Below are 17,938 nucleotides of genomic sequence, written 5' to 3' on the forward strand. Positions count from 1 at the left end.
TCTGCTGTGGAGCAGCACTATTAGCTGATGCATTTTGAAATAAACATGTCTTCCCATGACAGTATAAAATAGGGGACAGGAAGTAAAACAACTACCCCTACTACATAGGTTCTCTTTCTTACAGTAGGGATAGTTAACTCCTTACATCACCAACACTGCAAATCCTTTCATTCCTCTCCTCCTCTTCGTATGTTTCTGGTCATCTTCTTGGTTCCTCACAGAGACACCCAATTCCTGTGCCATTTCCCATTTTAAACCTCTCTTGCTTGCTGCTCCTTATCCCTGGAATCCTATCCCCAAATTCCTCCATTAAAGGGATACTGTCATGGGAAAACATGTTTTTTTCAAAATGTATGAGTTAATAGAGCTGCTCCAGCAGAATTCTGCACTGAAATCGATTTTTCAAAAGAGCAAACAGATTTTGTTATATTGAATTTTGAAATCTGACATGGGGCTAGACATATTGTCAGTTTCCCAGCTGCCTCAGTCATGTGACTTGTGCTCTGATAAACCTCAGTCACTCTTTACTGCTGTACTGCAACAGAACAATGGGAAGGTAACGAGATAGCAGCTCCCTAACACAAGATAACAGCTGCCTGGAAGATCTAAGAACAACACTCAATAGTAAAATCCAGGTCACACTGAGACTGGTTCAGTTACATTAAGTAGGAGAAATAACAGCCTGCCAGAAAGTAACAGAGAGGAAAGGAAAGAACCCCTCTTCTATCCGATAATCCTATGGTCCATTTCTAAACATTAAAAGTCATCAACTTGCTTAATACCTATAATTGGAAGTGATTACACCTTAACTGTATGATTACGTGATTTTAAAAATATAAATAGTGGATATATCAATTCATTAAAATTTCATTATTATGTTACAGAGTTTATAGTTTTTAAATTAAAGTGCTAATTCATTGAATTTTTTAAAAAGGGCAGACTAAATCAAATTAATTAGGATACCTAAAGTGCAAGTGCATTACTCCAATTTAGGACATAGAAAAATAAGTGAAGAATGAATATATGAACCAAATTAATTAACGATAAATCAATTACCCAGCAACTCAACCTGATATAGAAGTAGGAAAATTGATATACAAGAAGGTGGAGTTGTGCCAAAACTTTCTACCTATTGTATTTATTATCCCTGGGACACCACAAAGCAAAGAATGGCACAAAAACCAGGACTGTGGTCTCGATTTTTAAACTGGCCCTATCTGTTGAGAGAACTGTCTAGACCTCACTAAAACACAATTCCTGGCCCCCTTGAGAATCCCATTGCGGGATACAATAGGAAGGGAAAAGAGTGGGGTTTGAGTGCTGAATTCGACCAAACAACCTCCCCCCTTGACCAATTCTAATAATTAAATAAAGAAGGCTTGAACCTAAGTTATTGAAAATTGTTTAAAAAAGATTTTAAATAGCCTGCCAGAAAGTAGTTCCATCCTAAAGTGCAGGCACAAGTCACATGGCTGGGGTAGCTGGGAAACTGACAATATGGCTAGCCCCATGTCAGATTTCAAAATTGAATATAAAAAAATCTGTTTGCTCTGGATTTCAGTGCAGAATTCTGCTGGAGCAGCACTATCTACTGATACGTTTCGGAAAAAACATGTTTTCCCATGACAGTATCCCTTTAAGGAACTCAGATCCTACAGGAGTATGGTATCTGGTCCAATCTTGCACTTAAAAGGGTGGTTCACCTTTAAGTAAACTTTTAGTAAGTTCTACAGTGTATAATTTTAAGCAACTTTTCAATTGGTCTTTGTTATTTATTTATTTTTTTATAGTTTTTGAATTATTTGTCTTCTTCTTCTGACACTTTCCAGCTTTCAAATGGGGGTCACTGACTTCATCTAAAAAACGAATTGTCTGCAAGGCTACAAATGTATTGTTATTGTTACTTTTTATTACTCCTCTTTCTATTCAGGCCTCTCCTATTCATATTCCAGTCTCTCATTCAAATCAATGCCTGGTTGCTATGGTCATTTGGTCCCTAGTAACTAGTTTGCTGAATTTGCAAACTGGACAGCTGCTAAATAACTAAAAAATTACATACATACATATATACATACATACATGTCATCCTCATGTTTGAAAACTTTTATGTATAGGATACAGCAGGACAGAGCTGCAAAGGACATTGTTCTTTACACATTCCTTTAACCAAAAGCCCAATACATGGGAACAGTACCCCCCAAAGCAACTGTGCACACTATTCACTAAAATATAGTATAAAATATAGTATAAATGTTCCGTACAATAACCTGCATATGGTTATTAAATAATAAATAAACGTGTTGTTATTTGTAAGGTCAGATAACATTATAAATGTAAAAAATACAAGGGTTTATTATAAGGGTTTATAAAAGATGTGATTACAAATTGGCATTGCTGTCCCTATAACATATATATGTGTGTGTGTGTGTGTGTGTGTGGCAGCTGCAAGTTACACAACTAATACTAATGTGTCTGTTTTGCCCTTTAAATATGATAGGGGATGTAGCAAACTTCCTTCTTGCCTTGTGGTCTAACACATTTAGCTTTACAAACACAATATGGACCTTAAGGTTAATGAGAATAAGTTCTTTAAGTGCATATTTCCAGCACATATTACTGAGCACAAATGCAAAGCCATTAACCTGCCAGACAAATGCAACACTGAATTAACCACAGGCAGAGAAGTGTCCAAAGAACAAAAAAAAGATCAGAGACAAGTCGTAAGAAGGGGGAGAGACCCCAGAATTAAAGATGGAGAAAAGAAGGCGAAGTCTGAGAAGTAGGGAAAGCGCAGATGAGAAGGAGAGAATGATCTCAAAGAATGAGGGAGAATTTAAAGGACAAGGAAAGGCAAAAAAATAAAATCCCATTTTACTTTCTTTAATGAAAAAGAAACCTATCTCCAATATACTTTAATTAAAAAATATGTACCGTTTTTATAAGAAACCTGACTGTATGCAGTGAAATTCTCACTTCATTTACTGCTGTGGATAGGAATTGTCAGATGGTCCCTAACTGCTGAGCAGGGAAACAATCATACTTATGAACAGCAGGGGGAGCCCCCGCCTTACTTCCCAGCCATGCAGAACTCAAGCAGCTTTGTTTATGATGATCCCTAAGCAGCCCAGACCACACTGAGCATGTGCACAGTCTTAGTCTTGCAAAGATGTATAACAAAGTTACAAGGTGGTGACCCCCTGTAGCCAACATTGAAAGCATAAATTATTTGTTTGATTAGGCTTGTGGTGCAGTAAGTTCATGTTTATGTTTAGTATACAAAATACAGCATTTCTAGCCTTATTCTATTTTAGAATTGCCCTTTTAGAAGGAGAAAGAAAAGGAGAGGTGCTCAAGATTGGGAAAGAGATGCAACATTAAGAGAAATCTGAAGAGGAAAGAGGGAGAAGAATGAGAGAGAGCGAGAGAAACAGCAGGTATAGTAGGGAGAGATGATACAATTTATGTCAGTGTTTCTAGACCTGTGACCCAAGTTGTATAACTACCCTTTCAATGTGGGGGGGGGGGGGGGTTCTGGTAATTTCTTTCAATAACAGCTGACAGACCATAATATGAAGAGCCCACACACTCTCCTCACTGCCAGTACAGACAGCATTTGGGCCAACAAAGTGAGCGTCAGACCTTGCATCACTGCTAGAAAATAACTGTAGCCTCAGCTCCAGTAAAAGGCCAAGTTAAATGTAGCATGAAATGAATTTCATCTCTTGGATACCACATAAAGCAAAAGATATTCCGCAGAATGTAATGGCAGCCCCTGCTCGTTATTCCATTCCCCTTTATATTATTGTTATGGTAACCTTTATAGAAAGGAAAAATTCATTTTGTCTTCAAGCGTCCCGGCAGTTGCCGTACAACTATAATATTCTTAAATGGTGCTCCCTGGAAAACAATTACCTGTACTAGGAAAATGCAGCACATGAGGGACAGTGGCCTTTTAGAGAATCCCTGTCCATCATGCGGCCCCCATCAAGGCAAAGGTTGGCTCTGAACCTTCAAAGTGACTGCCACAAGGGTGTGTACACTTTACACTTGCTCATGAATACTCACCTGGGGCCCCTAAGCAATACCCGCCCATCACTTATGAGACAGGGGCAATACTTTTAGCCCTGTTGGTAAAACACCAAAACATTTTGCAGCGCTGTACAAAGGGTTAATACAACACAAATACAAATTACATTCTGATCCATGATCATTGTCACTTCCCTGCATGGTTTTATGCGTAAAAGATCTTGCCAAACTAATTGAATTACCTTTTATGAGGAGGTGAGCAAAAACCTTGACTCTGGGATGGCAGTGGATGTGATCTACTTGGGCTTTTCTAAAGCATTTGATACAGTGCCACACAGAAGGTTACTGGATGATTTAAGGAATATTAACCTGGAACATAATATTTGTACCGAACATTTTCTAATCGGACCAGTATACCACTTTCATTTTTAACTTGTTTATTAAAGGAGAACAAAACCCTACAAATGGATATGGCTAAAAATGCCATATTTTATATAATGGACTTATTGCACCAGCCTAAAGTTTCAGCTTGTCAATAACAGCAATGATCCAGGACTTCAAACTTCTCACAGGGGGTCACCATCTTGGAAAGTGTCTGTGACACTCACATGCTCAGTGGGCTCTGATTGGCTGTTGAGAAGCTAAGCTTAGGGCTCGTCACTAATTATCCAGCAGAAAATGAGCTTCCCTGGCTGTAATATAAGCTGATGCTACAGGTTTGCTGATTATTAAATTCTGATGCTAATTGCACTGGTTTCTGTGCTGCCATGTAGTAATTATGTGTATTAATGACAAATCAGCCTTATATTGTGACATTTCTATTCTATGTGTACTGTATATTGTGAGTGGGTCCCTAAGCTCAGTAAGTGACAGCAGCACAGAGCATGTGCAGTGAATCAGCAGAAAAGAAGATGGGGAGCTACTGGGGCATCTTTGGAGACACAGATCTTTACTGCTAAAGGACTGTGGTTGCCTTGGGCTGGTACAGAAGCACAACACATCATGTACAACATTTTTAGCTACTTCTTTAGTAAATATTTAGTTTCCCTTTAATGACCTGGAGGTGGGCATTAAAAGTACAGTTTGTATTTTTACTGATGATACTAAATTGTGCAGAACTATAAGTTCCATGCAGGATACTGCGACTTTGCAGAGTGATTTGACTCAATTGTAAAACTGGACAGGAAACTGGAAAATAAGGTTCAGTGCAAAATGCAGAACTTGATGGACTTTTATCTTTTTTTCAACCCATCTAGGTACAGGTATGGAACCTATTATAAAGAATTATATCTTAGTTGGGATCAAGTACAAGTTACTGTTTTATTATTACAGGGAAGAGGAAATCAATTTTAGAAATTTGGATGACATGGAGTCTATGGGAGATGGCCTTTCAGTAATTCGGAGCTTCCTGCATATACCTATACCTGTATATAACTTTTCTGGTGCTTCTCCCCAAACCTCTCCTTAATCCTATGCTCCTTAGATAGATCCCAATAACTAAAAAGGGCTGTTGGTTCATAATGTGGAAATGTCACAAGCAGAGGAACCCAGCCGTGTCTGATCTACCTCCTGCCACCCTCTGCGGTAATGGTGACACTTCCTTTCCTGTAGTTCGTAATTCTGATCTGACTCACCGTAAGAGTCTTGTACAAACCTACAAGAAAGGCAGCTCAAAGTGTACAGCCTGAACAGGAAAAGGTGCTCTATTTATAGTGAACACTTACACACAGAGCTGGTTTAGGGGTTCCATTGGGCCACACAAAGCAGCAGCAGCAGTAGTAGTAGTAGTAGTAGTAGTAGGTAGGAAGAGTAGAGGATAGTAGTAACTAGATGGACACAGTAGGGCAAGATGACAGCATAGAAGGCATACAATGTAACTTTCTATACAGGTATGGGACCTGTTATCCAGAAACCTCGGGACCTGTGGTTTTCCGTATAACAGATCTTTCCATAATTTGGATCTTCATACCTTAAGTCTACTAGAAATTCAAATAAACCCAATAGGCTGGTTTTGCTTCCAATAAGGATTAATTATATCTTAGTTGGGATCAAGTACAAGCGACTGTTTTATTATTACAGAGAAAAAGGAAATCATTTTTAAAAATTCAGATTATTTTATTATAATGGAGTCTATGGGAGATGCCTTTCCGTACTTTGGAGCTTTCTGGATAGTGGGTTTCTGGATTATAGATCCCATACCTGTATTAGCTTTGCCCAATCAGCATCCCTAGATTCAAGTGGAGTCCCTGCACAGTTGGAGAGATGACGCCAGAATCTTGTTAAACTTGCCAAACATACTGAGATCCATTCATTTAGCTTGGTCAATAAACAAGCAGATCTCTGTCTCATTTGGCCACCCACATGCTGGTCCAAATCAGGCACAGGCCAAAAATGGGAGCCATCTGATGATGGAACGTTCCAGTGCAGGATTTCCAAACTTGCTGGTAGATATCCTATGAGCTGCCAACCTGGGGGCAAATTCACTAAGATTCGTAGTTGCGCCAGGCGTAACTTCGCCGCACTTCGCCACACTTCGCCAGGCGTAGTTTCGCCAGTGCTTCGCAAATTCACTAAAATCCGAAGTTGCGCTCAGGGGTAGCGTAAGGTTGCGAAGTTGCACTAGCGATGGTTAATTTGCATACGGTGCCAAATTCAAATTTCAATGGAGGAATACGTATCAGCAATACAAATGCCTAGAAAACCTTCAAAACATCAAATAAAAATGGTATTTTTCCCTACACATGGGCCCACTGTCTAGTTAAGTTGCCATGAGTCAGGAAATGTAGGGGGGAGCCCCAAAAAAATGTGCGATCTTTTTCAGCCTATCACCCATAATATAGAAAACATTTGTACTTTTTTTGAAAACAATCCCTATCTACTCTATTGCGCTTCGCTTGGTCTGAGGTGGCGAATGAAGTCTAGCGTAAAAGGTAGCGTTCAGTACACTGCGCACGTTAGTGAATTTGCGTAGTTACGTCTGTAGCGATAATTCGCCAGGCGTAAGGGTGCGAAGTAACACTAGCGAATCTACGCCAGCGTTTGTTAGTGAATTTGCGCAGTAACGAAAATGCCAAACGCTAGCGAAGTAACGCTAGCGTTCGGCGCTTCGGCGCTTAGTGAATTTGCCCCCTGGTTTGGAAGGGCAGCAGCTTTACTCAGTCTGTATATGACCAGCTTAATTCTGTCTTTCTTTTGTTTGCGGTGGGGGACAGTTCCCTGCAACTAGAGCTCATTTACCTGCATTCTCCTGCCAAAGACTCCATCAGGTCAGATTCTGACCTTGAGAAACCTATGGATAGAATCTATTCTAGGTTATTACAGTTTAACTAATGGGAGTAAGAAGAATGCCAACAGCTCTGATTTCAGTGATGTCAGAGTTGAAAGAAAGTAGACTCTAGGGGTCAGTGTTCATAGGGGGCCAGCAGGGCACTGACTGATTAGTAGTTTTAAAATCCTGTATATATAGTAAAGCAGATGGAAATCAGCCTTAATTTCTTTAGTTCTCAGACATGAGAGGATTCTAGCATAAAAAAACATGGAAAATACCCCTACACGGACAACAGATCACATGTCATCAGCAGGGCCGCCATCAGGGGGGTACAGTTGTACCGGGCCTAAAGGGCATCACTTCAGCACTGTTAAGGCCTGGCTAATTCAAAAAGTGCAGCCTGCCCCCCTTATGAGCGCCGAAGTGATGCGCCACCAAATCCCCGAATGAGACGAAGCGCCAAACCCGCGAGACCAGAAGCCACAAAAACAACTGAAGTTGAAGTCCCGAAGCCGCAAAAAAAAAACCAGAAGCCGCAAAAAGACCAGAAGCCACAAAAAGACCCGAAGTTGAAGTCCCGAAGCCTCTAAAAGACCCGACGTCACAAAAAGAGCCAAAGAAGCTGAAGAAGAGACTAAGGTAAGTTCCACTGAACACCAACATGTTTTTTTTTTTATTTTATTTTATTAAACCCCTGGGATCTGGGGTGGGTGGGATCTCACTGGTGCTTGGGGGGTGGGCAGACACCGAGAAAATTTTGCTGTATATCCATCTATATACCACAATGGCAGACTGAATGCTGAGCGTAAAGGGATAAACCATTAGAAAATGCAGTGATATTTTGCTGTGTAATTTAGAGAAGTATTAGTTATATGAAGACTGCTATGATTTCATACTGTACCAACAGATGAGTAATAATGTGATCAGTACTCGTAACTCCCATAGAGGTGCAAAGTATTTATAATTACACCGGAAACAAGTGAATGAAGCCAACGGACTGCTGTAACCTGGCGCCATAAAGCAGGCTGATAAAAGGAGCAAGTTCTTACAGTGGAACGAAACCAATATGGCAGCTCAGCCACCAATTTGCCAATGAATAAAGCTCACTATGCACATTTTCATCATTTACAGACTATTCTAGTGCAATGTTATATCAAAACTACAATGGCTTCTGCTTAAAGGCTAATGATAATTTTCCTATCATATTTGCTGAGAATTGTTCTTTACACCCCTTTTAATTCCAATTATCGAACACAGAGCAAAAGCCGGAAGAGGCGCAGGTTGACTGTATGTGAGAATCTTTGTAGAACACTGCGTATAATTAGTGGCGCTAGAGAAAGATTATGTTAATGATCTCCAGCCAGACCAGCCCTAGAGTATAGGTTAGCGTTCAGGAGAACACGGCTACAGAATTATATTAACAAATTAGAGGCAGTTGAAAGAAGGATTATTAGATTGATACACAGCTCTCAGAATAAAGACAATTGGGCTGGGCTCAAAGAACTTCATATATATCACCAGTGTCAGATTGGGATGCCTGGGGCCCACCAGAAACCCTTTGGGGCAAATTCACTAAGACGCGAAGCGCCGAACGCTAGCGTATGTTCGCTAGCGTTTGGCATTTTCGCTACTGCGCAAATTCACTAACGAACGCTGGCGTAGTTTCGCTAGTGTTACTTCGCAACCTTACGCCAGGCGAATCTTCGATAGCGACGAAACTACGCAAATTCACTAACTTGCACAGTGTAGTGAACGCTACCTTTTACGCTAGACTTCCTTCGCCACCTCAGACCAGGCGAAGCGCAATAGAGTAGATAGGGATTGTTTCAAAAAAAGTAAAAAATTTTTCTAAGTCCCAAAAAACGCTGGCGTGTTTTCTACATGATGGCTGATAGGCTGAAAAAGATCGAATTTTTTTTGGGGCTCCCCTTCCTCCCCCCTACATTTCCTGACTCATGGCAACTTACCTAGACAGTGGGCACATGTGTAGGGCAAAATAAAATTTTTATTTGAAGGTTTTCTAGGCATTTGTAGTGCAGATACGTGTTCCTCCATTGAAATTAGAATTTCGCGCCGTATGCAAATTACGCTAGCGCAACTTTGCTTTATATAGCGAATCAACGCTAGTGCAACTTCGCAACCTTATGCTACCCCTGTGCGCAACTTCGGATTTTAGTGAATTTGCGGAGCCCTGGCGAAACTACGCCTGGCGAAGTGTGGCGAAGTGCGGCGAAGTTGCGCCTGGCGCAACTTCGCATATTAGTGAATTTGCCCCTTTGAGTGTGAGCCCACTCTCCAAATAATTTTTCACTTTTCTTCTTTGTTTATTATTTTAATCACTTCTCCTTACATATTATCATCCATTCCTTCCTCCATTTCATCTCCTCTCTCTTAGACATGGGGGAATGGCTGTGATATAGACATACAAGGCAAATAATTGGGTGAGTAGAAGGGCCCACTGACACCTGGGCCCCCCAGGAGTTTTCCTGGTATCCTGGTGGGCCAGTCCGACACTGTAGATCACCCGGAGGACAGAGTTTAGGGGGCCAGTAGGAACTTAATCCCATCAAGGGGCTCAGTAAAGTAGAGGTGGGTCCTTTGAACAAACCCAAGGATAACAACGACTTTATGTGAAGACAAATTTGCCTAAATTGTGCCACTGGGCACATACTGGAATCTCTCAGGCAGCTTAACACATTGTCCTATGGGTTTATAGATCTTCCAAAGTAAGAAATGTGTCTGCCCAAAACAGCATGGGTCTATCCTCACTGGGGTCTTGTAATGGACCTGTATCCCACCCTGATGCAGAAAGGCTCCAGCCTTATCTGAGAGGGAAAAAAATGGGCAATTGGGTTGGGCAATCCGGGATGCAGCTGTTGTCAAAATGCAATGCGCAGAAACTTCAACACTTAAAGGGCATGTAAAGGCAAAAAAAATAAAATTTGGGGGACAGTGAAAGGTACAATTCTACAGCATGTATCACATAGTAACATGCAACTTATAATAGGCAATCCAGACTTTCCACCTGGGCTATCATCCCAAGCCTTTGTCTGGTGATCAACCAATAATTTTCATACAATAAGAGATTTAATAAGTCCTAGAGGGTTTATGTCACAGACTCTTTTAAAAGAGTCATACAATATCCCTAGCAAAGAATTGTTTCGTTATAATCAGTTAGTACACTTTTACAATCAACAAGGCCCATTCAAACCAACAATGGAAAGCTCTTTATTTGAATCCAGATGTAAAAATCCAGGGTATACTGCCAAAGGGATCTCCCAATTATATGCCCAACTTACTGAAACCGATCCTGAAGATAAGCCAAAATATGTGCGATTATGGGAAGATGATCTTCCTATATTGTCAGAGAAATAGGAGAAAATATGGAATGCTTTACAACACATCTCCCCCAATATTAGTATTAAGGAAACAGCATACAAAGTAATTATGAGATGGTATACCACCCCGGTATATAAAAAGAAATACCTACCTAATTTTCCGGATACCTGTTTAGGAATGGTTCAGAAAGGGGTACGTACTATCATTCATGGTGGAAATGTCCTATAGCCAAAATATGGGCAGAGACATTTCTAATTGCATCTAAGATTTTTAGCATACAGTTATCTCCGGATCCCGAAAACGCCCTGTTTTGCCTCCCCTCTTTAGAACTTACTAAATTACAAGACAAATTATTAACACAGCTGTTGGCAGCAACTAGATGGACAATAGCGCTAAATTGGCCATCTCCAACATTAGTGATATCACAAGTAATATCCAGAGTGGATCATGTACATTCATTGTCTAATCTTTCTGCTCTCATATCTGATTCTCTTGAATCACATAAACAAATGTGGGAACCCTGGGAACAATTCAAAAGAAACCAAGAATCTTAAACTCGTCAACACCTTTATCATATATACTCGATCTGATTAGTACTCTGGAAATTGGAGGGTCTGATTATTACTTATGGTGATCCAAGAAAAGTAAATTTGATAACTTTTGTTCTGTAGTGTACAATATGATATATGATATATAGAATCCCCCTTTTTTACTTCTTTATTTTGTTTTATTTTTATTTTTTTTTTCTTCTCCTATTTTGTTTTTTACATTTTTTATGTTCACAGCAGAAACTTATGCATACAGCAGTGTGGTTATTGATTACTATGCAAAGATATGACTGATGAGGAGTATGCTGTATTGTTCAATTTGAAATGTTTTTCATGTTTGGAAAATTGAAAATAAAGAGAAAAATAAAAAAAAAATCCCATTCTTACTTTCTTTAATGAAAAAGAAACCTATCTCCAATATACTTCAATTAAAAAATGTGTACCGTTTTTATAAGAAACCTGACTGTATGCAGTGAAATTCTCCCTTCATTTACTGCTGTGGATAGGAATTGTCAGACGGTCCCTAACTGCTGAGCAGGGAAACAATCATACTTATGTACAGCAGGGGGAGCCCCCGCCTTACTTCCCAGCCATGCAGAACTCAAGCAGCTTTGTTTATGACGATCCCTAAGCAGCCCAGACCACACTGAGCATGTGCACAGTCTTAGTCTTGCAAAGATGTTTTACAAAGTTACAAGATGGTGACCCCCTGTAGCCAACTTTGAAAGCATAAATTATTTGTTTGATTAGGCTTGTGGTGCAGTAAGTTCATGTTTATATTTAATATACAAAATACAGCATTTCTAGCCTTATTCTATTTTAGACTTTACATGCCCTTTAAAGGTCTACCAGAGCCTCAGGCAATGAAAACCTCTCTTGCTTGGAGCACCAAGTAGAGGAGTTCCAATAAATTCTGCTCAACAGCTTAAGCAGTAACCCTACTAAATATAGCCATCAAAACTCAGATAAAGCTCCTGCTCCTTAAGAGACAACACTGACCTTAGACTTCAGCTCACTATGAAGCTGGTGTTATTCTCATGTTACTCAGGGCTTACTAGAGACGTGGCATAGACCAATGATACCATATTTGTCTGTAAGATAAGCAGCCACAATTATTAATTTAAGTGACAGTTCTAAGATCCCTCAAGCTATAAAAATATATATATAATACACAAAAGCCATGAATATCTTGTTAATTATATCCTTATAAACGGTGAGTTCTGATGTCATTAATTATAAACGGTGAGTTCTGATGTCATGTCTGTCACATGACTCACTGAAACTTGTGTATTATAATAAATAAAGTACCCCCAGTTGCAAAATATGAGGATATTAGAAGTAACCTCGGAGTTCCATGACCTGTATAAAAGCACTCAGCCTTCGGCCTCTTGTTTTTATATGGTCATGAAACGCCTCAGTAACTTATAATATCCTTATAATTTACAAGAGGGGGTACTTTATTCACTATATATTAGTGGCAGTTCCTCTTTTAGCTCAGCCATACAATATGAACGTTTATTTTGTTCCATACAGGGAGGAAGTAGCAGGTTTACAAGTATAGGAGCTCGGCTATTCTGCGGCGGCTGTTCTTTATTGTTATTGTTATATTGACTAGTGCACTAGTAGCGTAGGAGGAAAAAGGAGTAGTTCCTCTATAAAAGAACGTGGGACATGTTATAGAATAGCCTTCTTTTCAAATGGTCTTCCTTTTTAATAGTTTTGTAAACATGTTGGCGCCTTGTGCATCTTTCCAGCTTGCAATTTAAAATGCTACCTGGTTGTTGGGGTCGCTGACCCAAGGGACTTTAGCACATTTAACACATTTCCACAACTCCATAACTGCCCGGTGGATCTTATAGTCTACGGTCCCTATCACATTCACACAAACTATGTGCCTTCAGCCCAAAGACTCTTGCTTTACAGTTGTGCCCCTCTGCTTGTCCAGAACCCCTCGCCTTGCACCTCTCGTTTTAAGACCTGGCGGCATCTGAGTAGCTGAGGGCTCCTCCTAAAGCCAAAGGCGGCTGCTACAGGCAGAAGCACGAGTCGAGACCAGGGTGCTTGGCATTGCTTCTAGATTTAGGGTGCCAACCGTTACATAGAGGAGATGATCCCTGAAATGATTTGGGCTTACTTATAGTTCTAACGTCTTGCTCCAGTTAAACTTGATGGGTGATCATAGTGTTTAACAGCTGTAGGTGTCTGACGAGCAAAGATGGATCAGGAGTAGGGTTGGGTAGATCAATGGAGTGACCATGCAGGTATATAGAGTACACAATTCCTGAAGGCAACCCAAAGAAAGATGGATATTCTCAGGCAGAATACAGCATCTCTATAGGAGTTACTCTAAATTCTCCAGCTACTCCTAATCCAGGGAACACTCCTCCTACCAAACAGTGTTTTATTCAAATAACCATGGAAATTCTTAGGCAGGGTAAACCATCTCTATAGGAGTGACCTTAAGCTCTCCAACTACTCCTTTTCTAGGGAAACACCCCTCCTACCGAACAGGCTCCTCACAATATCTAAGCTCTATAACTACTCCTACTCCAGGGAAACTCACATCCCCAAAACCACCAAACAGATTCCTCACAATATCTAAGAGTTCTACTCAAAGAACCATGAACATTCTCAGGCAAGGTACAACATCTCTATAGAAGTGACCTTAAGCTCTGTAACTACTCCAGAGAAACACCCCTCCTATCAAATAGGTTCCTTGCAATATCTAAAAGTTCTAGTTGAGTGGAAGGGCTTAGTCTGTGCATCCTATATATCTACAAGGTTGGCCTGCCAACATTATTAGTGGCAACCCTAAATATCCATTAGGGTAATATATATATATAATAGTGGGCACTTTGGGGCAAATTTACTCATGGTCGAAGTGACTAACGCTGGTGAAAATTTGCCAGTGCGACATCATTTTGGTATTTCACTCAATTATGTGGAGCGCTCACCTACCCAAATCACACTTTTGTAGTGTCAGGTGCTGTACTGTGAGACCCACTCCTGTCACTGGGTCAAATCAATATCCAGAAAAAAAGTCAGCAGCACACCGAATCTGGTTGTAGTTGTGTTGAAAGATGAAAATTTATTTAGCCCATATGCAAAAAGGCAAAATTTCGAGCCTACCAGGCCCTTTATCAAGCCTACCAGGCTAGCTAGCTAGCGAAGGAGATAGACTGTAATGCTACTTCGCACTCTAACGCCAGGCGAAGTTGTGATCTGGTGAATGGGCGTAACTACGCAAACTCAGTAAGAAGTGGATTTTAATGAACGTTACCTCTTGCGCCAAACTTGCCTTCACCACCTCAGGCCAGACGAAGTTTAATAGAGTAGATAGAAGTTCCTCAAAAAAAAAAATTTCTACGTTCCAAAAAACACTGGCGACTTTTCAGCTTTTCAGGGTGATAGGCTGCAATATATCGTAAATTTTTTTTGGGGTACCTGGCTTCCCCCCTACATTTCCTAACATTTGGCACATAAACTATACACTGGGCTCATGTGTAGGGCAATATAACAACTCTATTTTATTTTATGAAGGTTTCCCGGGCTTGTGTAATGTAATGTATTTGCTGCAACATATAAGTCTATTGTACTTTAACTTCATACCGTATGCAAATTAGCCAACACTAGCGTAACTTTGCTTGTCGAATTAACACAAACGAAACTCCGCCATTGTTCGACGCCCTGGATGCAACTTCATATTTTAGTGAATTAGCGATGTCCAGGCGACTTTTAGCCTGGCGAAGTGTGGCGATGTGAGTGCTGGCGAATTTCCGGAGGTTAATGAATTTGCTCCTATGTGTCTTTAGATACAGAACAATAAAGGAAATAATTCATGTGCTTTGAGTGAGAGAATTCAAGGCACTTTTGAGACCAGAATATATTATAATATCACTGTTGGGCAAGAGCTAATTGGGCATCTCTGCATTGGTCGTAATTAAGCCAAAAAGTTGCATTTTGAGCATCTGAGTTTAATGTTATAATTCCTGCCATTGCATTGCTGGTATTGATCGGCATCTCCAGTTTGGGGAAAAGAGATTTTTTTTCTCTTTTTATTATTATTGGAAATAAACACAGGTTTAATCTGTTGTCAGGCAGAAATATCAATTCCTTATTCCCACCTATTTAAAGTCAGAAATAAATAGGGATGCACCGAATCCAGCCAATGCATTCCTCCCAACATTTTGGAAATAAAAAGCGGGACAAAAAAGTTGCTGCGCGCAGTGCTGCAATTTTTTTGACCATGCACATTTTTGTGGCCACAAATTACCATGTTCATTTAAAAAAAATTTGGCAGGTTATGAAAGTTTGAACATATTTCTGTGGGGGTTTTTTTTCAGTTATTACAGTTTTGCTAATGAAGGTGAATTGCCCTTTAAGCTGTGAGTCTAACTTCTCCCAAGAGACCTTCTTATCTAAATTGTTACAATGACTTTTTTGCTTATCTCAAAATTGTTACAAAGTATCTTATTTGCGCCTGGTGGCTGTTCTGGGCTCTCTGCCAAAAGCCAATTAAGTTGGAAACATTGTTTCTTTTTCTGGCAAAGTAAATCGGGAATTTCCAGTACAAACAAGGGACTGCGGGTTGAGCTGTCAAAAGAGGGACTGCCCCTCTGAAAACGGGACAGTTGGGAGGTATGGTTTATGGCATGCGTCTTAATGTGGTTTTTTTTGTTGTTGTTGTTGTTTTTTTCTTTCAATTTTGTTTTGTTCGATGTGTTATAAAACAATAAAAAGTTTTTACCTTTAATAAAAAAAAAGTTCAGACATTGATTGGCTCGACTCTTGTGATCAATGTGTTTGTCCGCACAGCACTGTGGGCCCAGGAATATCTTGGCCTGGCACTTAATTATTTATATGCGGCTCTAATAAGCTTAAAGGATTTCCATTGCTTTCTAATGATTTCTAGCGATCGATGCCTTTAGTCAGCTAAGGAAGCTCTCTATAAAATTAAAGAAGCAGTTTCTTCTTCTCAACCTTCTTTTAGGGGCCTGATGGGCTCATATACGAGAGCAGGAGGGATATAGGCCACAATACTACAGGCTTTACAGCTCCAGGAACTTGCACCGGCCCTTCTGCTTCTGTCTTGTATTAAACATCCAGGGAAGGGTGCGGATGGGAACCTGTTATAGGTAAAAAGTATAGAGATGATCATTGCCTTGTGTCACCCAGTGCTTCTTTTGGTGGATTATGAATGACGTGGCAAAACCTCCTATGGGTCCTATGTATCTTAAATGAGCCCATGTATTTATTTACACACAGAAATGTATAAACATATATTGTTTGACGTGCCCTTTAAGCACAATTAAGCTGGAACTGTCCCCTAAATTTGCTCATAGCCACTACAAAGAGATACAGTAAAAAATCTGCCAGCACTTCCCCTGTACTAAGCACAATTCAGCAGGAACAGTCCCTAAGTTTGCTCATAGTCTGTACAGAGAGATCCTATAAAACTATGGCAGCATAGGTATTCCCTGTACTAAGCACAATTCAGCAGGAACAGCCCATACGTTTGCTCATAGTCTGTACAGAGAGATCCCATAAAACTATGGCAGCATAGGTATTCCCTGTACTAAGCACAATTCAGCAGGAGCAGCCCCTAAGTTTGCTCATAGTCTATACCAGTGATCCCCAACCAGTAGCTTGTGAGTAACATGTTGCTCTCCAACCCCAAAATGTTGCTCCCAGTGGCCTCAAAGCAGGTGTTTTTTTTTTAATTCCAGGCTTGGAGACAAGTTTTGTTTTCATAAAAACCAGGTGTACTGCCAAACAGAGCCTCAATGTAGGTTGACAATCCACATAGGGGCTTCAAATGGCCAATCACAGCCCTTATTTGGCACCAGAACATTTTTCATGCTTGTGTTGCTCCCCAACTCCTTTTACTTCTGAATGTTGCTCACGGCTTCAAAAGGTTGGGAATCCCTGGTCTATACAGAGAGATCCCATAAAACTATGGCAGCATAGGTATTCCCTGTACTAAGCACAATTCAGCAGGAACAGTCCCCTAAGTTTGCTCATAGTCTGTACAGAGAGATCCCATAAATCTATGGCAGCATAGGTATTCCCCTGTACTAATCACAATTCAGCAGGAACAGTCCCATAGGTTTGCTCATAGTCTGTACAGAGAGATCCCATAAATCTATGGCAGCATAGGGATTCCCCTGTACTAAGCACAATTCAGGAGGAGCAAGTAGACTCACGTTACAGTATCAGAATTAAACACATATGTCTTATATAATGTTTTCTAACCCGTTGCTTCTTTGGCCCCACTGTTCTGCTGATGTGATACATGGGACAAGCTGCATAACTGTAAAAGGACAAAGGATTCAAAGCTAAATTCCCTGTATTCCTGTTGCACAGACATAAGCTCCACTCACTCCTGTAACAAAACGCAGATCACTGTGACACTAGAACTATTGTACTATCAGTATAACTACAGGTATGCAGTGACTTCTAATATCCTTATCATTTACAGTAGGGGGTACATTATCCCTTATAATACATGAGTGATACTCAGAGTTCCCTGTATAACTCAGCCTGCAGCCTTGTGCCTTTATATGGTCACAGAACCCCTCAGTGACTTCTAATATCCTTATCATTTACAGTAGGGGGTACATTATCCCTTATAATACATGAGTGATACTCAGAGTTCCCTGTATAACTCAGCCTGCAGCCTTGTGCCTTTATATGGTCACAGAACAACCCCTCAGTGACTTCTAATATCCTTATCATTTACAGTAGGGGGTACATTATC

Source organism: Xenopus laevis, chromosome 6S (genome assembly GCF_017654675.1).
Source record: "Xenopus laevis strain J_2021 chromosome 6S, Xenopus_laevis_v10.1, whole genome shotgun sequence".
Lineage (NCBI taxonomy): Eukaryota > Metazoa > Chordata > Amphibia > Anura > Pipidae > Xenopus > Xenopus laevis.